Here is a 24,237-nt window from a genome sequence, read left to right as displayed (position 1 = left end):
GAGCACAGCGGCGCCCAGAGCACAGCGACGCCTGGGGCACAGGAACGCCCGGGGCACCGGAACGCCCGGGGCACAGCGACGCCCTGAGCACAGCGGCGCCCAGAGCACAGCGACGCCTGGGGCACAGGAACGCCCGGGGCACAGCGACGCCTGGGGCACAGGAACGCCCGGGGCACCGGAACGCCCGGGGCACAGCGGCGCCCGGGGCACAGGAACGCCCGGGGCACTGGAACGCCCGGGGCACAGCGGCGCCCGGGGCACAGGGACGCCCAGAGCACAGGGACGCCCGGAGCACAGCGGCGCCCGGAGCACAGCGGTACCCGGGGCACAGGGACGCCCAGAGCACAGGGACGCCCGGGGCACAGCGGCGCCCAGAGCACAGCGCCGCCCTGAGCACAGCGCCGCCCTGAGCACAGCACCGCCCTGAGCACAGCGCCGCCCAGAGCACAGCGGCGCCCAGAGCACAGCGCCGCCCTGAGCACAGCGCCGCCCTGAGCACAGCGGCGCCCAGAGCACAGGGACGCCCGGGGCACAGCGCCGCCCTGAGCACAGCGGCGCCCAGAGCACAGCGGCGCCCAGAGCACAGCGACGCCCTGAGCACAGCGGCGCCCAGAGCACAGCGACGCCCTGAGCACAGCGGCGCCCAGAGCACAGCGACGCCCAGAGCACAGCGCCGCCCAGAGCACAGCGCCGCCCTGAGCACAGCGCCGCCCTGAGCACAGCGGCGCCCAGAGCACAGCGGCGCCCAGAGCACAGCGCCGCCCTGAGCACAGCGGCGCCCCGAGCACAGCGGCGCCCAGAGCACAGCGACGCCCTGAGCACAGCGGCGCCCAGAGCACAGCGACGCCCTGAGCACAGCGGCGCCCAGAGCACAGCGACGCCCTGAGCACAGCGACGCCCTGAGCACAGCGGCGCCCAGAGCACAGCGCCGCCCTGAGCACAGCGGCGCCCAGAGCACAGCGCCGCCCTGAGCACAGCGCCGCCCTGAGCACAGCGGCGCCCAGAGCACAGCGCCGCCCTGAGCACAGCGACGCCCTGAGCACAGCGCCGCCCTGAGCACAGCGCCGCCCTGAGCACAGCGACGCCCTGAGCACAGCGGCGCCCAGAGCACAGCGCCGCCATGAGCACAGGGCCGCCCTGAGCACAGCACCGCCCTGAGCACAGCGCCGCCCTGAGCACAGCGGCGCCCAGAGCACAGCGCCGCCATGAGCACAGGGCCGCCCTGAGCACAGCACCGCCCTGAGCACAGCGCCGCCCTGAGCACAGCGGCGCCCAGAGCACAGCACCGCCCTGAGCACAGCACCGCCCTGAGCACAGCGCCGCCCTGAGCACAGCGACGCCCTGAGCACAGCACCGCCCTGAGCACAGCGCCGCCCTGAGCACAGCGCCGCCCTGAGCACAGCGGCGCCCAGAGCACAGCGACGCCCTGAGCACAGCGGCGCCCAGAGCACAGCGCCGCCCTGAGCACAGGGCCGCCATGAGCACAGCACCGCCCTGAGCACAGCACCGCCCTGAGCACAGCGCCGCCCTGAGCACAGCGCCGCCCTGAGCACAGCGACGCCCTGAGCACAGCGCCGCCCTGAGCACAGCGCCGCCCTGAGCACAGCGCCGCCCTGAGCACAGCGGCGCCCAGAGCACAGCACCGCCCTGAGCACAGCACCGCCCAGAGCACAGCACCGCCCAGAGCACAGCGGCGCCCTGAGCACAGCGGCGCCCTGAGCACAGCGACGCCCTGAGCACAGCGACGCCCTGAGCACAGCGCCGCCCTGAGCACAGCGCCGCCCTGAGCACAGCGGCGCCCAGAGCACAGCACCGCCCTGAGCACAGCGGCGCCCTGAGCACAGCGCCGCCCAGAGCACAGCGGCGCCCTGAGCACAGCGCCGCCCTGAGCACAGCGGCGCCCAGAGCACAGCACCGCCCTGAGCACAGCGGCGCCCTGAGCACAGCGCCGCCCTGAGCACAGCGCCGCCCTGAGCACAGCGGCGCCCTGAGCACAGCGGCGCCCAGAGCACAGCACCGCCCAGAGCACAGCGGCGCCCAGAGCACAGCGGCGCCCAGAGCACAGCGGCGCCCTGAGCACAGCGCCGCCCTGAGCACAGCGGCGCCCAGAGCACAGCGGCGCCCTGAGCACAGCGGCGCCCAGAGCACAGCACCGCCCTGAGCACAGCACCGCCCTGAGCACAGCGGCGCCCTGAGCTCAGCGGCGCCCAGAGCACAGCGCCGCCCTGAGCACAGCGGCGCCCTGAGCACAGCGGCGCCCAGAGCACAGCGCCGCCCTGAGCACAGCGGCGCCCTGAGCTCAGCGGCGCCCAGAGCACAGCGCCGCCCTGAGCACAGCGGCGCCCTGAGCACAGCGGCGCCCTGAGCACAGCGCCGCCCTGAGCACAGCGGCGCCCTGAGCACAGCGGCGCCCAGAGCACAGCACCGCCCAGAGCACAGCGGCGCCCAGAGCACAGCGGCGCCCAGAGCACAGCGGCGCCCTGAGCACAGCGCCGCCCTGAGCACAGCGGCGCCCAGAGCACAGCGGCGCCCTGAGCACAGCGGCGCCCAGAGCACAGCACCGCCCTGAGCACAGCACCGCCCTGAGCACAGCGGCGCCCTGAGCTCAGCGGCGCCCAGAGCACAGCGCCGCCCTGAGCACAGCGCCGCCCTGAGCACAGCGCCGCCCTGAGCACAGCACCGCCCTGAGCACAGCGACGCCTGGGGCACAGCGGCGCCCAGAGCACAGCGACGCCCTGAGCACAGCACCGCCCTGAGCACAGCACCGCCCTGAGCACAGCACCGCCCTGAGCACAGCGGCGCCCAGAGCACAGGGACGCCCTGAGCACAGCGGCGCCCTGAGCACAGCGCCGCCCTGAGCACAGCACCGCCCTGAGCACAGCACCGCCCTGAGCACAGCGACGCCCTGAGCACAGCGCCGCCCTGAGCACAGCACCGCCCTGAGCACAGCACCGCCCTGAGCACAGCACCGCCCTGAGCACAGCACCGCCCTGAGCACAGCACCGCCCTGAGCACAGCGCCGCCCTGAGCACAGCACCGCCCTGAGCACAGCACCGCCCTGAGCACAGCACCGCCCTGAGCACAGCACCGCCCTGAGCACAGCACCGCCCTGAGCACAGCACCGCCCTGAGCACAGCGCCGCCCTGAGCACAGCACCGCCCTGAGCACAGCACCGCCCTGAGCACAGCACCGCCCTGAGCACAGCGCCGCCCTGAGCACAGCGCCGCCCTGAGCACAGCACCGCCCTGAGCACAGCTCCGCCCTGAGCACAGCGCCGCCCTGAGCACAGCGCCGCCCTGAGCACAGCGCCGCCCTGAGCACAGCGGCGCCCAGAGCACAGCGACGCCCAGAGCACAGCGACGCCCAGAGCACAGCGGCGCCCAGAGCACAGCGGCGCCCAGAGCACAGCGGCGCCCAGAGCACAGCGCCGCCCTGAGCACAGCGCCGCCCTGAGCACAGCACCGCCCTGAGCACAGCGGCGCCCAGAGCACAGCGACGCCCAGAGCACAGCGACGCCCAGAGCACAGCGGCGCCCAGAGCACAGCGGCGCCCAGAGCACAGCGGCGCCCAGAGCACAGCGCCGCCCTGAGCACAGCGGCGCCCTGAGCACAGCGACGCCTGGGGCACAGGAACGCCCGGGGCACCGGAACGCCCGGGGCACAGCGACGCCCTGAGCACAGCGGCGCCCTGAGCACAGCGACGCCTGGGGCACAGGAACGCCCGGGGCACCGGAACGCCCGGGGCACAGCGACGCCCTGAGCACAGCGGCGCCCAGAGCACAGCGACGCCTGGGGCACAGGAACGCCCGGGGCACCGGAACGCCCGGGGCACAGCGACGCCCTGAGCACAGCGGCGCCCAGAGCACAGCGACGCCTGGGGCACAGGAACGCCCGGGGCACAGCGACGCCTGGGGCACAGGAACGCCCGGGGCACCGGAACGCCCGGGGCACAGCGGCGCCCGGGGCACAGGAACGCCCGGGGCACCGGAACGCCCGGGGCACAGCGGCGCCCGGGGCACAGGGACGCCCAGAGCACAGGGACGCCCGGAGCACAGCGGCGCCCGGAGCACAGCGGTACCCGGGGCACAGGGACGCCCAGAGCACAGGGACGCCCGGGGCACAGCGGCGCCCAGAGCACAGCGCCGCCCTGAGCACAGCGCCGCCCTGAGCACAGCACCGCCCTGAGCACAGCGCCGCCCAGAGCACAGCGGCGCCCAGAGCACAGCGCCGCCCTGAGCACAGCGCCGCCCTGAGCACAGCGGCGCCCAGAGCACAGGGACGCCCGGGGCACAGCGCCGCCCTGAGCACAGCGGCGCCCAGAGCACAGCGGCGCCCAGAGCACAGCGACGCCCTGAGCACAGCGGCGCCCAGAGCACAGCGACGCCCTGAGCACAGCGGCGCCCAGAGCACAGCGACGCCCAGAGCACAGCGCCGCCCAGAGCACAGCGCCGCCCTGAGCACAGCGCCGCCCTGAGCACAGCGGCGCCCAGAGCACAGCGGCGCCCAGAGCACAGCGCCGCCCTGAGCACAGCGGCGCCCCGAGCACAGCGGCGCCCAGAGCACAGCGACGCCCTGAGCACAGCGGCGCCCAGAGCACAGCGACGCCCTGAGCACAGCGGCGCCCAGAGCACAGCGACGCCCTGAGCACAGCGACGCCCTGAGCACAGCGGCGCCCAGAGCACAGCGCCGCCCTGAGCACAGCGGCGCCCAGAGCACAGCGCCGCCCTGAGCACAGCGCCGCCCTGAGCACAGCGGCGCCCAGAGCACAGCCCCGCCCTGAGCACAGCGCCGCCCTGAGCACAGCGCCGCCCTGAGCACAGCGACGCCCTGAGCACAGCGGCGCCCAGAGCACAGCGCCGCCATGAGCACAGGGCCGCCCTGAGCACAGCACCGCCCTGAGCACAGCGCCGCCCTGAGCACAGCGGCGCCCAGAGCACAGCGCCGCCCTGAGCACAGCGACGCCCTGAGCACAGCACCGCCCTGAGCACAGCGCCGCCCTGAGCACAGCGCCGCCCTGAGCACAGCGGCGCCCAGAGCACAGCGACGCCCTGAGCACAGCGGCGCCCAGAGCACAGCGCCGCCCTGAGCACAGGGCCGCCCTGAGCACAGCACCGCCCTGAGCACAGCACCGCCCTGAGCACAGCACCGCCCTGAGCACAGCGCCGCCCTGAGCACAGCGCCGCCCTGAGCACAGCGACGCCCTGAGCACAGCGCCGCCCTGAGCACAGCGCCGCCCTGAGCACAGCGCCGCCCTGAGCACAGCGCCGCCCTGAGCACAGCGCCGCCCTGAGCACAGCGCCGCCCTGAGCACAGCGGCGCCCAGAGCACAGCGACGCCCTGAGCACAGCGGCGCCCAGAGCACAGCGGCGCCCAGAGCACAGCGGCGCCCTGAGCACAGCGCCGCCCTGAGCACAGCGACGCCCTGAGCACAGCGCCGCCCTGAGCACAGCGCCGCCCTGAGCACAGCGGCGCCCAGAGCACAGCACCGCCCTGAGCACAGCACCGCCCAGAGCACAGCACCGCCCAGAGCACAGCGGCGCCCTGAGCACAGCGGCGCCCTGAGCACAGCGACGCCCTGAGCACAGCGCCGCCCTGAGCACAGCGCCGCCCTGAGCACAGCGCCGCCCTGAGCACAGCGGCGCCCAGAGCACAGCACCGCCCTGAGCACAGCACCGCCCAGAGCACAGCACCGCCCAGAGCACAGCGGCGCCCTGAGCACAGCGGCGCCCTGAGCACAGCGGCGCCCTGAGCACAGCGCCGCCCTGAGCACAGCACCGCCCTGAGCACAGCGGCGCCCAGAGCACAGCGACGCCCAGAGCACAGCGACGCCCAGAGCACAGCGACGCCCTGAGCACAGCGCCGCCCTGAGCACAGCGCCGCCCTGAGCACAGCACCGCCCTGAGCACAGCACCGCCCTGAGCACAGCGGCGCCCAGAGCACAGCGACGCCCAGAGCACAGCGACGCCCAGAGCACAGCGGCGCCCAGAGCACAGCGCCGCCCTGAGCACAGGGGCGCCCAGAGCACAGCGACGCCTGGGGCACAGGAACGCCCGGGGCACAGCGACGCCCTGAGCACAGCGGCGCCCAGAGCACAGCGACGCCTGGGGCACAGGAACGCCCGGGGCACCGGAACGCCCGGGGCACAGCGACGCCCTGAGCACAGCGGCGCCCTGAGCACAGCGACGCCTGGGGCACAGGAACGCCCGGGGCACCGGAACGCCCGGGGCACAGCGACGCCCTGAGCACAGCGGCGCCCAGAGCACAGCGACGCCTGGGGCACAGGAACGCCCGGGGCACCGGAACGCCCGGGGCACAGCGACGCCCTGAGCACAGCGGCGCCCAGAGCACAGCGACGCCTGGGGCACAGGAACGCCCGGGGCACAGCGACGCCTGGGGCACAGGAACGCCCGGGGCACCGGAACGCCCGGGGCACAGCGGCGCCCGGGGCACAGGAACGCCCGGGGCACCGGAACGCCCGGGGCACAGCGGCGCCCGGGGCACAGGGACGCCCAGAGCACAGGGACGCCCGGAGCACAGCGGCGCCCGGAGCACAGCGGTACCCGGGGCACAGGGACGCCCAGAGCACAGGGACGCCCGGGGCACAGCGGCGCCCAGAGCACAGCGCCGCCCTGAGCACAGCGCCGCCCAGAGCACAGCGCCGCCCTGAGCACAGCGCCGCCCAGAGCACAGCGGCGCCCAGAGCACAGCGCCGCCCTGAGCACAGCGCCGCCCAGAGCACAGCGCCGCCCAGAGCGCAGCGCCGCCCAGAGCACAGCACCGCCCAGAGCACAGCGCCGCCCTGAGCACAGCGCCGCCCTGAGCACAGCGGCGCCCAGAGCACAGGGACGCCCGGGGCACAGCGCCGCCCTGAGCACAGCGGCGCCCAGAGCACAGCGACGCCCTGAGCACAGCGGCGCCCCGAGCACAGCGGCGCCCAGAGCACAGCGACGCCCTGAGCACAGCGGCGCCCAGAGCAGCGCGACGCCCTGAGCACAGCGGCGCCCAGAGCACAGCGACGCCCTGAGCACAGCGACGCCCTGAGCACAGCGGCGCCCAGAGCACAGCGACGCCCTGAGCACAGCGGCGCCCAGAGCACAGCGACGCCCTGAGCACAGCGACGCCCTGAGCACAGCGGCGCCCTGAGCACAGCGACGCCCTGAGCACAGCGGCGCCCAGAGCACAGCGACGCCCTGAGCACAGCGGCGCCCTGAGCACAGCGGCGCCCAGAGCACAGCGACGCCTGGGGCACAGGAACGCCCGGGGCACCGGAACGCCCGGGGCACAGCGGCGCCCAGAGCACAGCGGCGCCCAGAGCACAGCGACGCCCTGAGCACAGCACCGCCCTGAGCACAGCGACGCCCTGAGCACAGCGGCGCCCAGAGCACAGCGACGCCCTGAGCACAGCGGCGCCCAGAGCACAGCGACGCCCTGAGCACAGCGACGCCCTGAGCACAGCGGCGCCCAGAGCACAGCGACGCCTGGGGCACAGGAACGCCCGGGGCACCGGAACGCCCGGGGCACAGCGGCGCCCAGAGCACAGCGGCGCCCAGAGCACAGCGACGCCCTGAGCACAGCACCGCCCTGAGCACAGCGACGCCCTGAGCACAGCGGCGCCCAGAGCACAGCGACGCCCTGAGCACAGCGGCGCCCAGAGCACAGCGGCGCCGTGAGCACAGCACCGCCCTGAGCACAGCACCGCCCTGAGCACAGCGACGCCCTGAGCACAGCGACGCCCTGAGCACAGCGACGCCCTGAGCACAGCGGCGCCCTGAGCACAGCGACGCCCTGAGCACAGCGACGCCCAGAGCACAGCGGCGCCGTGAGCACAGCACCGCCCTGAGCACAGCGACGCCCTGAGCACAGCGACGCCCTGAGCACAGCGACGCCCTGAGCACAGCGGCGCCCTGAGCACAGCGACGCCCTGAGCACAGCGGCGCCCTGAGCACAGCGGCGCCCTGAGCACAGCGGCGCCCAGAGCACACCGACGCCTGGGGCACAGGAACGCCCGGGGCACAGCAGCGCCCAGAGCACAGCGGCGCCCAGAGCACAGCGACGCCCTGAGCACAGCGGCGCCCTGAGCACAGCGCCGCCCTGAGCACAGCGCCGCCCTGAGCACAGCACCGCCCTGAGCACAGCGGCGCCCAGAGCACAGCGCCGCCCTGAGCACAGCGGCGCCCAGAGCACAGCGGCGCCCAGAGCACAGCGGCGCCCAGAGCACAGCGACACCCTGAGCACAGCGGCGCCCAGAGCACAGCGGCGCCCAGAGCACAGCGACACCCTGAGCACAGCGGCGCCCTGAGCACAGCGCCGCCCTGAGCACAGCGGCGCCCAGAGCACAGCGGCGCCCAGAGCACAGCGGCGCCCAGAGCACAGCGCCGCCCTGAGCACAGCGGCGCCCTGAGCACAGCGGCGCCCAGAGCACAGCGCCGCCCTGAGCACAGCGGCGCCCAGAGCACAGCGGCGCCCAGAGCACAGCGGCGCCCAGAGCACAGCGCCGCCCTGAGCACAGCGGCGCCCAGAGCACAGCGGCGCCCAGAGCACAGCGCCGCCCTGAGCACAGCGGCGCCCTGAGCACAGCGGCGCCCAGAGCACAGCGGCGCCCAGAGCACAGCGCCGCCCTGAGCACAGCGGCGCCCTGAGCACAGCGGCGCCCAGAGCACAGCGCCGCCCTGAGCACAGCGGCGCCCAGAGCACAGCGACGCCCTGAGCACAGCGGCGCCCTGAGCACAGCGCCGCCCTGAGCACAGCGCCGCCCTGAGCACAGCGGCGCCCAGAGCACAGCGACGCCCAGAGCACAGCGGCGCCCAGAGCACAGCGACACCCTGAGCACAGCGGCGCCCAGAGCACAGCGGCGCCCAGAGCACAGCGCCGCCCTGAGCACAGCGGCGCCCAGAGCACAGCGGCGCCCAGAGCACAGCGCCGCCCTGAGCACAGCGGCGCCCAGAGCACAGCGCCGCCCTGAGCACAGCGGCGCCCTGAGCACAGCGGCGCCCAGAGCACAGCGGCGCCCTGAGCACAGCGGCGCCCAGAGCACAGCGGCGCCCTGAGCACAGCGGCGCCCAGAGCACAGCGGCGCCCAGAGCACAGCGACGCCCTGAGCACAGCGCCGCCCTGAGCACAGCGCCGCCCTGAGCACAGCGCCGCCCTGAGCACAGCGGCGCCCAGAGCACAGCGCCGCCCTGAGCACAGCGCCGCCCTGAGCACAGCACCGCCCTGAGCACAGCGCCGCCCTGAGCACAGCGGCGCCCAGAGCACAGCGACGCCTGGGGCACAGGAACGCCCGGGGCACAGCGACGCCTGGGGCACAGGAACGCCCAGGGCACCGGAACGCCCGGGGCACAGCGGCGCCCGGGGCACAGGAACGCCCGGGGCACAGCGACGCCTGGGGCACAGGAACGCCCGGGGCACCGGAACGCCCGGGGCACAGCGGCGCCCGGGGCACAGGGACGCCCAGAGCACAGGGACGCCCGGAGCACAGCGGCGCCCGGAGCACAGCGGTACCCGGGGCACAGGGACGCCCAGAGCACAGGGACGCCCGGGGCACAGCGGCGCCCAGAGCTCAGGGACGCCCGGGGCACAGCGGCGCCCAGAGCACAGGGACGCCCGGGGCACAGCGGCGCCCAGAGCACAGGGACGCCCGGGGCACAGCGGCGCCCAGAGCACAGGGACGCCCGGAGCACAGCGGCGCCCAGAGCACAGCGCCGCCCTGAGCACAGCGACGCCCTGAGCACAGCACCGCCCTGAGCACAGCGGCGCCCTGAGCACAGCGCCGCCCAGAGCACAGCGCCGCCCAGAGCACAGCGGCGCCCAGAGCACAGCGGCGCCCTGAGCACAGCGACGCCCAGAGCACAGCGGCGCCCAGAGCACAGCGACGCCCTGAGCACAGCGACGCCCTGAGCACAGCGGCGCCCAGAGCACAGCGGCGCCCTGAGCACAGCGGCGCCCTGAGCACAGCACCGCCCTGAGCACAGCACCGCCCTGAGCACAGCTGCGCCCAGAGCACAGCACCGCCCTGAGCACAGCGACGCCCTGAGCACAGCACCGCCCTGAGCACAGCGACGCCCTGAGCACAGCACCGCCCTGAGCACAGCACCGCCCTGAGCACAGCACCGCCCTGAGCACAGCGACGCCTGGGGCACAGCGGCGCCCAGAGCACAGCGACGCCCTGAGCAGAGGGACGCCCTGAGCACAGCACCGCCCTGAGCACAGCACCGCCCTGAGCACAGCACCGCCCTGAGCACAGCACCGCCCTGAGCACAGCTCCGCCCTGAGCACAGCACCGCCCTGAGCACAGCACCGCCCTGAGCACAGCGACGCCTGGGGCACAGCGGCGCCCTGAGCACAGCACCGCCCTGAGCACAGCACCGCCCTGAGCACAGCGACGCCTGGGGCACAGCGGCGCCCTGAGCACAGCACCGCCCTGAGCAGAGGGACGCCCTGAGCACAGCACCGCCCTGAGCACAGCACCGCCCTGAGCACAGCACCGCCCTGAGCACAGCGACGCCCTGAGCACAGCGGCGCCCAGAGCACAGCGACGCCCTGAGCACAGCGACGCCCTGAGCACAGCGGCGCCCTGAGCACAGCGGCGCCCAGAGCACAGCGCCGCCCTGAGCACAGCGACGCCCTGAGCACAGCGACGCCCTGAGCACAGCGGCGCCCAGAGCACAGCGACGCCCTGAGCACAGCGCCGCCCTGAGCACAGCGCCGCCCTGAGCACAGCGACGCCCTGAGCACAGCACCGCCCTGAGCACAGCACCGCCCTGAGCACAGCACCGCCCTGAGCACAGCACCGCCCAGAGCACAGCACCGCCCTGAGCACAGCGCCGCCCTGAGCAGAGGGACGCCCTGAGCAGAGGGACGCCCTGAGCACAGCGACGCCCAGAGCACAGCACCGCCCTGAGCACAGCGACGCCCAGAGCACAGCACCGCCCTGAGCACAGTGACGCCCTGAGCACAGCGACGCCCTGAGCACAGCGGCGCCCAGAGCACAGCGACGCCTGGGGCACAGGAACGCCCGGGGCACAGCGACGCCTGGGGCACAGGAACGCCCGGGGCACCGGAACGCCCGGGGCACAGCGGCGCCCGGGGCACAGGAACGCCCGGGGCACCGGAACGCCCGTGGCACAGCGGCGCCCGGGGCACAGCGACGCCCTGAGCACAGCGGCGCCCAGAGCACAGCGGCGCCCTGAGCACAGCGCCGCCCTGAGCACAGCGACGCCCTGAGCACAGCGCCGCCCTGAGCACAGCGCCGCCCGGAGCACAGCGGCGCCCAGAGCACAGCGCCGCCCTGAGCACAGCGACGCCCTGAGCACAGCACCGCCCTGAGCACAGCACCGCCCAGAGCACAGCACCGCCCAGAGCACAGCGGCGCCCTGAGCACAGCGGCGCCCTGAGCACAGCGACGCCCTGAGCACAGCGCCGCCCAGAGCACAGCGCCGCCCTGAGCACAGCACCGCCCTGAGCACAGCACCGCCCTGAGCACAGCGCCGCCCTGAGCACAGCACCGCCCTGAGCACAGCGGCGCCCAGAGCACAGCACCGCCCTGAGCACAGCACCGCCCTGAGCACAGGGCCGCCCTGAGCACAGCGGCGCCCAGAGCACAGCGGCGCCCAGAGCACAGCGACGCCCTGAGCACAGCACCGCCCTGAGCACAGCACCGCCCTGAGCACAGCGACGCCCTGAGCACAGCACCGCCCTGAGCACAGCACCGCCCTGAGCACAGCGCCGCCCTGAGCACAGCACCGCCCTGAGCACAGCGGCGCCCAGAGCACAGCACCGCCCTGAGCACAGCACCGCCCTGAGCACAGGGCCGCCCTGAGCACAGCGGCGCCCAGAGCACAGCGGCGCCCAGAGCACAGCGACGCCCTGAGCACAGCACCGCCCTGAGCACAGCACCGCCCTGAGCACAGCGACGCCCTGAGCACAGCACCGCCCTGAGCACAGCACCGCCCTGAGCACAGCGCCGCCCTGAGCACAGCACCGCCCTGAGCACAGCGCCGCCCTGAGCACAGCACCGCCCTGAGCACAGCACCGCCCTGAGCACAGCGGCGCCCAGAGCACAGCACCGCCCTGAGCACAGCACCGCCCTGAGCACAGGGCCGCCCTGAGCACAGCGGCGCCCAGAGCACAGCGGCGCCCAGAGCACAGCGACGCCCTGAGCACAGCACCGCCCTGAGCACAGCACCGCCCTGAGCACAGCGACGCCCTGAGCACAGGGCCGCCCTGAGCACAGCGGCGCCCAGAGCACAGCGGCGCCCTGAGCACAGCGACGCCCTGAGCACAGCACCGCCCTGAGCACAGCGACGCCCTGAGCACAGCGACGCCCTGAGCACAGCGGCGCCCAGAGCACAGCGACGCCCTGAGCACAGCGGCGCCCTGAGCACAGCGGCGCCCAGAGCACAGCACCGCCCAGAGCACAGCACCGCCCAGAGCACAGCACCGCCCAGAGCACAGCGGCGCCCAGAGCACAGCGACGCCCTGAGCACAGCACCGCCCTGAGCACAGCACCGCCCTGAGCACAGCGACGCCCTGAGCACAGCGACGCCCTGAGCACAGCGGCGCCCAGAGCACAGCGACGCCCTGAGCACAGCACCGCCCTGAGCACAGCACCGCCCTGAGCACAGCACCGCCCTGAGCACAGCACCGCCCTGAGCACAGCACCGCCCTGAGCACAGCGACGCCCTGAGCACAGCGACGCCCTGAGCACAGCGGCGCCCAGAGCACAGCGACGCCCTGAGCACAGCACCGCCCTGAGCACAGCACCGCCCTGAGCACAGCACCGCCCTGAGCACAGCACCGCCCTGAGCACAGCGGCGCCCAGAGCACAGCGACGCCCTGAGCACAGCACCGCCCTGAGCACAGCGGCGCCCTGAGCACAGCGCCGCCCTGAGCACAGCGCCGCCCTGAGCACAGCGGCGCCCTGAGCACAGCGCCGCCCTGAGCACAGCACCGCCCTGAGCACAGCGCCGCCCTGAGCACAGCGCCGCCCTGAGCACAGCACCGCCCTGAGCACAGCACCGCCCTGAGCACAGCGACGCCCTGAGCACAGCGACGCCCTGAGCACAGCGACGCCCTGAGCACAGCACCGCCCTGAGCACAGCGCCGCCCTGAGCACAGCGACGCCCTGAGCACAGCGCCGCCCTGAGCACAGCGCCGCCCTGAGCACAGCGCCGCCCTGAGCACAGCGGCGCCCTGAGCACAGCACCGCCCTGAGCACAGCGCCGCCCTGAGCACAGCGCCGCCCTGAGCACAGCACCGCCCTGAGCACAGCACCGCCCTGAGCACAGCACCGCCCTGAGCACAGCGCCGCCCTGAGCACAGCGGTACCCGGGGCACAGGGACGCCCAGAGCACAGGGACGCCCGGGGCACAGCGGCGCCCAGAGCACAGGGACGCCCGGGGCACAGCGGCGCCCAGAGCACAGGGACGCCCGGGGCACAGCGGCGCCCAGAGCACAGGGACGCCCGGGGCACAGCGGCGCCCAGAGCACAGGGACGCCCGGAGCACAGCGGCGCCCAGAGCACAGCGCCGCCCTGAGCACAGCGACGCCCTGAGCACAGCACCGCCCTGAGCACAGCGGCGCCCTGAGCACAGCGCCGCCCAGAGCACAGCGGCGCCCAGAGCACAGCGGCGCCCAGAGCACAGCGGCGCCCTGAGCACAGCGACGCCCAGAGCACAGCGGCGCCCAGAGCACAGCGACGCCCTGAGCACAGCGACGCCCTGAGCACAGCGGCGCCCAGAGCACAGCGGCGCCCTGAGCACAGCGGCGCCCTGAGCACAGCACCGCCCTGAGCACAGCGGCGCCCTGAGCACAGCACCGCCCTGAGCACAGCGCCGCCCTGAGCACAGCACCGCCCTGAGCACAGCACCGCCCTGAGCACAGCGCCGCCCTGAGCACAGCACCGCCCTGAGCACAGCACCGCCCTGAGCACAGCACCGCCCTGAGCACAGCACCGCCCTGAGCACAGCACCGCCCTGAGCACAGCACCGCCCTGAGCACAGCACCGCCCTGAGCACAGCACCGCCCTGAGCACAGCACCGCCCTGAGCACAGCGCCGCCCTGAGCACAGCACCGCCCTGAGCACAGCACCGCCCTGAGCACAGCGGCGCCCAGAGCACAGCGACGCCCTGAGCACAGCACCGCCCTGAGCACAGCACCGCCCAGAGCACAGCGGCGCCCTGAGCACAGCGCCGCCCTGAGCACAGCACCGCCCTGAGCACAGCGACGCCCTGAGCACAGCGACGCCCTGAGCACAGCGGCGCCCAGAGCACAGCGACGCCCTGAGCACAGCGACGCCCTGAGCACAGCGGCGCCCAGAGCACAGCGCCGCCCTGAGCACAGCGACGCCCTGAGCACAGCGACGCCCTGAGCACAGCGGCGCCCAGAGCACAGCGACGCCCTGAGCACAGCGACGCCCTGAGCACAGCGACGCCCTGAGCACAGCGCCGCCCTGAGCACAGCGCCGCCCTGAGCACAGCGACGCCCTGAGCACAGCGACGCCCTGAGCACAGCACCGCCCTGAGCACAGCGCCGCCCTGAGCACAGCACCGCCCTGAGCACAGCACCGCCCTGAGCACAGCACCGCCCTGAGCACAGCACCGCCCTGAGCACAGCACCGCCCTGAGCACAGCACCGCCCTGAGCAGAGGGACGCCCTGAGCACAGCACCGCCCTGAGCACAGCACCGCCCTGAGCACAGTGACGCCCTGAGCACAGCGACGCCCTGAGCACAGCGGCGCCCAGAGCACAGCGACGCCTGGGGCACAGGAACGCCCGGGGCACAGCGACGCCTGGGGCACAGGAACGCCCGGGGCACCGGAACGCCCGGGGCACAGCGGCGCCCGGGGCACAGGAACGCCCGGGGCACCGGAACGCCCGTGGCACAGCGGCGCCCGGGGCACAGGGACGCCCAGAGCACAGGGATGCCCGGAGCACAGCGGCGCCCGGAGCACAGCGGTACCCGGGGCACAGGGACGCCCAGAGCACAGGGACGCCCGGAGCACAGCACCGCCCTGAGCACAGCACCGCCCTGAGCACAGCGCCGCCCTGAGCACAGCGCCGCCCTGAGCACAGCGCCGCCCTGAGCACAGCACCGCCCTGAGCACAGCACCGCCCTGAGCACAGCGGCGCCCAGAGCACAGCGCCGCCCTGAGCACAGCACCGCCCTGAGCACAGGGCCGCCCTGAGCACAGCGGCGCCCAGAGCACAGCACCGCCCTGAGCACAGGGCCGCCCTGAGCACAGCGGCGCCCAGAGCACAGCGGCGCCCAGAGCACAGCGGCGCCCAGAGCACAGCACCGCCCTGAGCACAGCACCGCCCTGAGCACAGCGGCGCCCAGAGCACAGCGGCGCCCTGAGCACAGCACCGCCCTGAGCACAGCGCCGCCCTGAGCACAGCGCCGCCCTGAGCACAGCACCGCCCTGAGCACAGCGCCGCCCTGAGCACAGCGCCGCCCTGAGCACAGCGCCGCCCTGAGCACAGCACCGCCCTGAGCACAGCACCGCCCTGAGCACAGCGGCGCCCAGAGCACAGCGCCGCCCTGAGCACAGCACCGCCCTGAGCACAGGGCCGCCCTGAGCACAGCGGCGCCCAGAGCACAGCACCGCCCTGAGCACAGGGCCGCCCTGAGCACAGCGGCGCCCAGAGCACAGCGGCGCCCAGAGCACAGCGGCGCCCAGAGCACAGCACCGCCCTGAGCACAGCACCGCCCTGAGCACAGCGGCGCCCAGAGCACAGCGGCGCCCTGAGCACAGCACCGCCCTGAGCACAGCGCCGCCCTGAGCACAGCGCCGCCCTGAGCACAGCGGCGCCCAGAGCACAGCACCGCCCTGAGCACAGCACCGCCCTGAGCACAGCGACGCCCTGAGCACAGCGACGCCCTGAGCACAGCGACGCCCTGAGCACAGCGACGCCCTGAGCACAGCGGCGCCCAGAGCACAGCGACGCCCTGAGCACAGCGGCGCCCTGAGCACAGCGGCGCCCAGAGCACAGCACCGCCCAGAGCACAGCGGCGCCCAGAGCACAGCGACGCCCTGAGCACAGCACCGCCCTGAGCACAGCGACGCCCAGAGCACAGCGACGCCCTGAGCACAGCACCGCCCTGAGCACAGCACCGCCCTGAGCACAGCGACGCCCTGAGCACAGCGACGCCCTGAGCACAGCGGCGCCCAGAGCACAGCGACGCCCTGAGCACAGCGACGCCCTGAGCACAGCGCCGCCCTGAGCACAGCGCCGCCCTGAGCACAGCGCCGCCCTGAGCACAGCACCGCCCTGAGCACAGCGCCGCCCTGAGCACAGCACCGCCCTGAGCACAGCGCCGCCCTGAGCACAGCACCGCCCTGAGCACAGCACCGCCCAGAGCACAGCACCGCCCTGAGCACAGCACCGCCCTGAGCACAGCGCCGCCCTGAGCACAGCACCGCCCTGAGCACAGCACCGCCCTGAGCACAGCGGCGCCCAGAGCACAGCGACGCCCTGAGCACAGCACCGCCCTGAGCACAGCGGCGCCCTGAGCACAGCGCCGCCCTGAGCACAGCGCCGCCCTGAGCACAGCGGCGCCCAGACCACAGCACCGCCCTGAGCACAGCACCGCCCTGAGCACAGCACCGCCCTGAGCACAGCGCCGCCCTGAGCACAGCGCCGCCCTGAGCACAGCACCGCCCTGAGCACAGCACCGCCCTGAGCACAGCACCGCCCTGAGCACAGCACCGCCCTGAGCACAGCACCGCCCTGAGCACAGCGACGCCCTGAGCACAGCACCGCCCTGAGCACAGCGGCGCCCTGAGCACAGCACCGCCCTGAGCACAGCACCGCCCTGAGCACAGCACCGCCCTGAGCACAGCACCGCCCTGAGCACAGCGGCGCCCTGAGCACAGCGGCGCCCTGAGCACAGCGGCGCCCTGAGCACAGCACCGCCCTGAGCACAGCACCGCCCTGAGCACAGCGGCGCCCTGAGCACAGCGGCGCCCTGAGCACAGCACCGCCCTGAGCACAGCGGCGCCCTGAGCACAGCACCGCCCTGAGCACAGGGCCGCCCTGAGCACAGCGGCGCCCTGAGCACAGCACCGCCCTGAGCACAGCACCGCCCTGAGCACAGGGCCGCCCTGAGCACAGCGGCGCCCTGAGCACAGCACCGCCCTGAGCACAGCGGCGCCCTGAGCACAGCACCGCCCTGAGCACAGCGCCGCCCTGAGCACAGCACCGCCCTGAGCACAGCACCGCCCTGAGCACAGCACCGCCCTGAGCACAGCGACGCCCTGAGCACAGCGACGCCCTGAGCACAGCGCCGCCCTGAGCACAGCGCCGCCCTGAGCACTGCGCCGCCCTGAGCACAGCGCCGCCCTGAGCACAGCACCGCCCAGAGCACAGCGACGCCCTGAGCACAGCGACGCCCTGAGCACAGCGACGCCCTGAGCACAGCACCGCCCTGAGCACAGCGCCGCCCTGAGCACAGGGCCGCCCTGAGCACAGCGGCGCCCTGAGCACAGCACCGCCCTGAGCACAGCACCGCCCTGAGCACAGGGCCGCCCTGAGCACAGCGGCGCCCTGAGCACAGCACCGCCCTGAGCACAGCGGCGCCCTGAGCACAGCACCGCCCTGAGCACAGCGGCGCCCTGAGCACAGCGCCGCCCTGAGCACAGCACCGCCCTGAGCACAGCACCGCCCTGAGCACAGCACCGCCCTGAGCACAGCGACGCCCTGAGCACAGCGACGCCCTGAGCACAGCACCGCCCTGAGCACAGCGCCGCCCTGAGCACTGCGCCGCCCTGAGCACAGCGCCGCCCTGAGCACAGCACCGCCCAGAGCACAGCGACGCCCTGAGCACAGCGACGCCCTGAGCACAGCGACGCCCTGAGCACAGCACCGCCCTGAGCACAGCGCCGCCCTGAGCACAGCACCGCCCTGAGCACAGCACCGCCCTGAGCACAGCACCGCCCTGAGCACAGCGACGCCCTGAGCACAGCGACGCCCTGAGCACAGCGCCGCCCTGAGCACAGCGCCGCCCTGAGCACAGCACCGCCCTGAGCACAGCGCCGCCCTGAGCACTGCGCCGCCCTGAGCACAGCGCCGCCCTGAGCACTGCGCCGCCCTGAGCACAGCACCGCCCTGAGCACAGCGGCGCCCAGAGCACAGCACCGCCCTGAGCACAGCACCGCCCTGAGCACAGCGACGCCCAGAGCACAGCGACGCCCTGAGCACAGCGGCGCCCAGAGCATAGCGGCGCCCAGAGCACAGCGACGCCCTGAGCACAGCGGCGCCCAGAGCACAGCGACGCCCTGAGCACAGCGGCGCCCAGAGCACAGCGCCGCCCTGAGCACAGCGGCGCCCTGAGCACAGCACCGCCCTGAGCACAGCGACGCCCTGAGCACAGCGGCGCCCAGAGCACAGCGACGCCCTGAGCACAGCGACGCCCTGAGCACAGCGCCGCCCTGAGCACAGCGGCGCCCAGAGCACAGCGACGCCCTGAGCACAGCGACGCCCTGAGCACAGCGCCGCCCTGAGCACAGCGGCGCCCAGAGCACAGCGGCGCCCAGAGCACAGCGACGCCCTGAGCACAGCGGCGCCCAGAGCACAGCGCCGCCCTGAGCACAGCGACGCCCTGAGCACAGCGACGCCCTGAGCACAGCGCCGCCCTGAGCACAGCGGCGCCCAGAGCACAGCGACGCCCTGAGCACAGCGCCGCCCTGAGCACAGCGCCGCCCTGAGCACAGCGACGCCCTGAGCACAGCGGCGCCCAGAGCACAGCGACGCCCAGAGCACAGCGACGCCCTGAGCACAGCACCGCCCTGAGCACAGCACCGCCCTGAGCACAGCGGCGCCCAGAGCACAGCGCCGCCCTGAGCACAGCGACGCCCTGAGCACAGCGCCGCCCTGAGCACAGCGGCGCCCAGAGCACAGCGACGCCCAGAGCACAGCGACGCCCAGAGCACAGCGGCGCCCAGAGCACAGCGGCGCCCAGAGCACAGCGGCGCCCAGAGCACAGCGCCGCCCTGAGCACAGCGGCGCCCAGAGCACAGCGACGCCTGGGGCACAGGAACGCCCGGGGCACAGCGACGCCCTGAGCACAGCGGCGCCCAGAGCACAGCGACGCCTGGGGCACAGGAACGCCCGGGGCACCGGAACGCCCTGGGCACAGCGACGCCTGGGGCACAGGAACGCCCGGGGCACAGCGACGCCTGGGGCACAGGAACGCCCGGGGCACAGCGACGCCTGGGGCACAGGAACGCCCGGGGCACAGCGACGCCTGGGGCACAGCGACGCCCTGAGCACAGCGGCGCCCAGAGCACAGCGACGCCTGGGGCACAGGAACGCCCGGGGCACCGGAACGCCCGGGGCACCGGAACGCCCGGGGCACAGCGGCGCCCGGGGCACAGGAACGCCCGGGGCACCGGAACGCCCGGGGCACAGCGGCGCCCGGGGCACAGGGACGCCCAGAGCACAGGGACGCCCGGAGCACAGCGGCGCCCGGAGCACAGCGGTACCCGGGGCACAGGGACGCCCAGAGCACAGGGACGCCCGGGGCACAGCGGCGCCCAGAGCACAGCGCCGCCCTGAGCACAGCGCCGCCCAGAGCACAGCGCCGCCCTGAGCACAGCGCCGCCCAGAGCACAGCGGCGCCCCGAGCACAGCGCCGCCCTGAGCACAGCACCGCCCTGAGCACAGCGACGCCCTGAGCACAGCGACGCCCTGAGCACAGCGACGCCCTGAGCACAGCGGCGCCCCGAGCACAGCACCGCCCTGAGCACAGCGACGCCCTGAGCACAGCGACGCCCTGAGCACAGCGGCGCCCCGAGCACAGCGACGCCCTGAGCACAGCGGCGCCCCGAGCACAGCGGCGCCCAGAGCACAGCGACGCCCTGAGCACAGCGACGCCCTGAGCACAGCGACGCCCTGAGCACAGCGGCGCCCCGAGCACAGCGGCGCCCAGAGCACAGCGACGCCCTGAGCACAGCGACGCCCTGAGCACAGCGGCGCCCCGAGCACAGCGGCGCCCAGAGCACAGCGACGCCCTGAGCACAGCGACGCCCTGAGCACAGCGACGCCCTGAGCACAGCGGCGCCCAGAGCACAGCGACGCCCTGAGCACAGCACCGCCCTGAGCACAGCACCGCCCAGAGCACAGCGACGCCCTGAGCACAGCACCGCCCTGAGCACAGCACCGCCCAGAGCACAGCGACGCCCTGAGCACAGCGACGCCCTGAGCACAGCGGCGCCCAGAGCACAGCGACGCCCTGAGCACAGCGGCGCCCAGAGCACAGCGACGCCCTGAGCACAGCGACGCCCTGAGCACAGCGGCGCCCTGAGCACAGCGACGCCCTGAGCACAGCGGCGCCCAGAGCACAGCGACGCCCTGAGCACAGCGGCGCCCTGAGCACAGCGGCGCCCAGACCACAGCGACGCCTGGGGCACAGGAACGCCCGGGGCACCGGAACGCCCGGGGCACAGCGGCGCCCAGAGCACAGCGGCGCCCCGAGCACAGCGACGCCCTGAGCACAGCACCGCCCTGAGCACAGCGACGCCCTGAGCACAGCGGCGCCCAGAGCACAGCGACGCCCTGAGCACAGCGGCGCCCAGAGCACAGCGACGCCCTGAGCACAGCGACGCCCTGAGCACAGCGACGCCTGGGGCACAGGAACGCCCGGGGCACCGGAACGCCCGGGGCACAGCGGCGCCCAGAGCACAGCGGCGCCCAGAGCACAGCGGCGCCCTGAGCACAGCACCGCCCTGAGCACAGCGACGCCCTGAGCACAGCGGCGCCCAGAGCACAGCGACGCCCTGAGCACAGCGGCGCCCAGAGCACAGCGGCGCCCTGAGCACAGCACCGCCCTGAGCACAGCGACGCCCTGAGCACAGCACCGCCCTGAGCACAGCACCGCCCTGAGCACAGCACCGCCCTGAGCACAGCACCGCCCTGAGCACAGCGGCGCCCAGAGCACAGCGACGCCCTGAGCACAGCACCGCCCTGAGCACAGCACCGCCCTGAGCACAGCACCGCCCTGAGCACAGCACCGCCCTGAGCACAGCACCGCCCAGAGCACAGCACCGCCCTGAGCACAGCACCGCCCTGAGCACAGCACCGCCCTGAGCACAGCGGCGCCCTGAGCACAGCGACGCCCTGAGCACAGCGACGCCCTGAGCACAGCGGCGCCCTGAGCACAGCGACGCCCTGAGCACAGCGGCGCCCAGAGCACAGCGACGCCTGGGGCACAGGAACGCCCGGGGCACCGGAACGCCCGGGGCACAGCGGCGCCCAGAGCACAGCGGCGCCCAGAGCACAGCGACGCCCTGAGCACAGCGGCGCCCTGAGCACAGCGCCGCCCTGAGCACAGCGCCGCCCTGAGCACAGCACCGCCCTGAGCACAGCGGCGCCCAGAGCACAGCGCCGCCCTGAGCACAGCGGCGCCCAGAGCACAGCGGCGCCCAGAGCACAGCGGCGCCCAGAGCACAGCGACACCCTGAGCACAGCGGCGCCCAGAGCACAGCGGCGCCCAGAGCACAGCGGCGCCCAGAGCACAGCGCCGCCCTGAGCACAGCGGCGCCCAGAGCACAGCGGCGCCCAGAGCACAGCGCCGCCCTGAGCACAGCGGCGCCCAGAGCACAGCGGCGCCCAGAGCACAGCGGCGCCCAGAGCACAGCGACACCCTGAGCACAGCGGCGCCCAGAGCACAGCGGCGCCCAGAGCACAGCGGCGCCCAGAGCACAGCGCCGCCCTGAGCACAGCGGCGCCCAGAGCACAGCGGCGCCCAGAGCACAGCGGCGCCCAGAGCACAGCGACACCCTGAGCACAGCGGCGCCCAGAGCACAGCGCCGCCCTGAGCACAGCGGCGCCCAGAGCACAGCGGCGCCCAGAGCACAGCGGCGCCCAGAGCACAGCGGCGCACAGAGCACAGCGGCGCCCAGAGCACAGCGCCGCCTTGAGCACAGCGGCGCCCAGAGCACAGCGGCGCCCAGAGCACAGCGGCGCCCAGAGCACAGCGGCGCCCAGAGCACAGCGACACCCTGAGCACAGCGGCGCCCAGAGCACAGCGGCGCCCAGAGCACAGCGCCGCCCTGAGCACAGCGGCGCCCAGAGCACAGCGGCGCCCAGAGCACAGCGCCGCCCTGAGCACAGCGGCGCCCAGAGCACAGCGGCGCCCAGAGCACAGCGCCGCCCTGAGCACAGCGGCGCCCAGAGCACAGCGGCGCACAGAGCACAGCGGCGCCCAGAGCACAGCGACACCCTGAGCACAGCGGCGCCCAGAGCACAGCGGCGCCCAGAGCACAGCGCCGCCCTGAGCACAGCGGCGCCCAGAGCACAGCGGCGCCCAGAGCACAGCGCCGCCCTGAGCACAGCGGCGCCCAGAGCACAGCGGCGCCCAGAGCACAGCGGCGCCCAGAGCACAGCGCCGCCCTGAGCACAGCGGCGCCCAGAGCACAGCGCCGCCCTGAGCACAGCGGCGCCCAGAGCACAGCGGCGCCCAGAGCACAGCGGCGCCCAGAGCACAGCGACACCCTGAGCACAGCGGCGCCCAGAGCACAGCGGCGCCCAGAGCACAGCGCCGCCCTGAGCACAGCACCGCCCTGAGCACAGCGGCGCCCAGAGCACAGGGATGCCCGGAGCACAGCGGCGCCCTGAGCACAGCACCGCCCTGAGCACAGCGGCGCCCAGAGCACAGCGGCGCCCAGAGCACAGCACCGCCCTGAGCACAGCACCGCCCTGAGCACAGCACCGCCCTGAGCACAGCGGCGCCCAGAGCACAGCGGCGCCCAGAGCACAGCGCCGCCCTGAGCACAGCGGCGCCCAGAGCACAGCGGCGCCCAGAGCACAGCGGCGCCCAGAGCACAGCGGCGCCCAGAGCACAGCGGCGCCCTGAGCACAGCGGCGCCCAGAGCACAGCGGCGCCCAGAGCACAGCGACGCCCTGAGCACAGCGCCGCCCTGAGCACAGCGCCGCCCTGAGCACAGCGCCGCCCTGAGCACAGCGGCGCCCAGAGCACAGCGACGCCTGGGGCACAGGAACGCCCGGGGCACAGGAACGCCCGGGGCACAGCGACGCCTGGGGCACAGGAACGCCCAGAGCACCGGAACGCCCAGAGCACCGGAACGCCCGGGGCACAGCGGCGCCCGGGGCACAGGAACGCCCGGGGCACAGCGACGCCTGGGGCACAGCAACGCCCGGGGCACCGGAACGCCCGGGGCACAGCGGCGCCCGGGGCACAGGGACGCCCAGAGCACAGGGACGCCCGGAGCACAGCGGCGCCCGGAGCACAGCGACGCCTGGGGCACAGGAACGCCCAGGGCACCGGAACGCCCGGGGCACAGCGGCGCCCGGGGCACAGGAACGCCCGGGGCACAGCGACGCCTGGGGCACAGGAACGCCCGGGGCACCGGAACGCCCGGGGCACAGCGGCGCCCGGGGCACAGGGACGCCCAGAGCACAGGGACGCCCGGAGCACAGCGGCGCCCGGAGCACAGCGGTACCCGGGGCACAGGGACGCCCAGAGCACAGGGACGCCCGGGGCACAGCGGCGCCCAGAGCACAGGGACGCCCGGGGCACAGCGGCGCCCAGAGCACAGGGACGCCCGGGGCACAGCGGCGCCCAGAGCACAGGGACGCCCGGGGCACAGCGGCGCCCAGAGCACAGCACCGCCCTGAGCACAGCACCGCCCTGAGCACAGCGGCGCCCAGAGCACAGCGCCGCCCTGAGCACAGCACCGCCCTGAGCACAGCACCGCCCTGAGCACAGCACCGCCCTGAGCACAGCGGCGCCCAGAGCACAGCGGCGCCCTGAGCACAGCGACGCCCTGAGCACAGCGGCGCCCTGAGCACAGCGGCGCCCAGAGCACAGCGACGCCCTGAGCACAGCGGCGCCCAGAGCACAGCGACGCCCTGAGCACAGCGGCGCCCAGAGCACAGCGACGCCCTGAGCACAGCGGCGCCCAGAGCACAGCGACGCCCTGAGCACAGCGGCGCCCTGAGCACAGCGACGCCCTGAGCACAGCACCGCCCTGAGCACAGCACCGCCCTGAGCACAGCGGCGCCCTGAGCACAGCGGCGCCCTGAGCACAGCGACGCCCTGAGCACAGCGACGCCCTGAGCACAGCACCGCCCTGAGCACAGCGGCGCCCTGAGCACAGCGGCGCCCTGAGCACAGCACCGCCCTGAGCACAGCGGCGCCCTGAGCACAGCACCGCCCTGAGCACAGCACCGCCCTGAGCACAGCACCGCCCTGAGCACAGCGGCGCCCTGAGCACAGCGGC

This window comes from Scyliorhinus torazame, chromosome 17, assembly GCF_047496885.1.
Source record: "Scyliorhinus torazame isolate Kashiwa2021f chromosome 17, sScyTor2.1, whole genome shotgun sequence".
Lineage (NCBI taxonomy): Eukaryota > Metazoa > Chordata > Chondrichthyes > Carcharhiniformes > Scyliorhinidae > Scyliorhinus > Scyliorhinus torazame.
The sequence above is the reverse complement of the archived record's forward strand: the minus strand, read 5'-3'. Positions refer to the sequence as shown.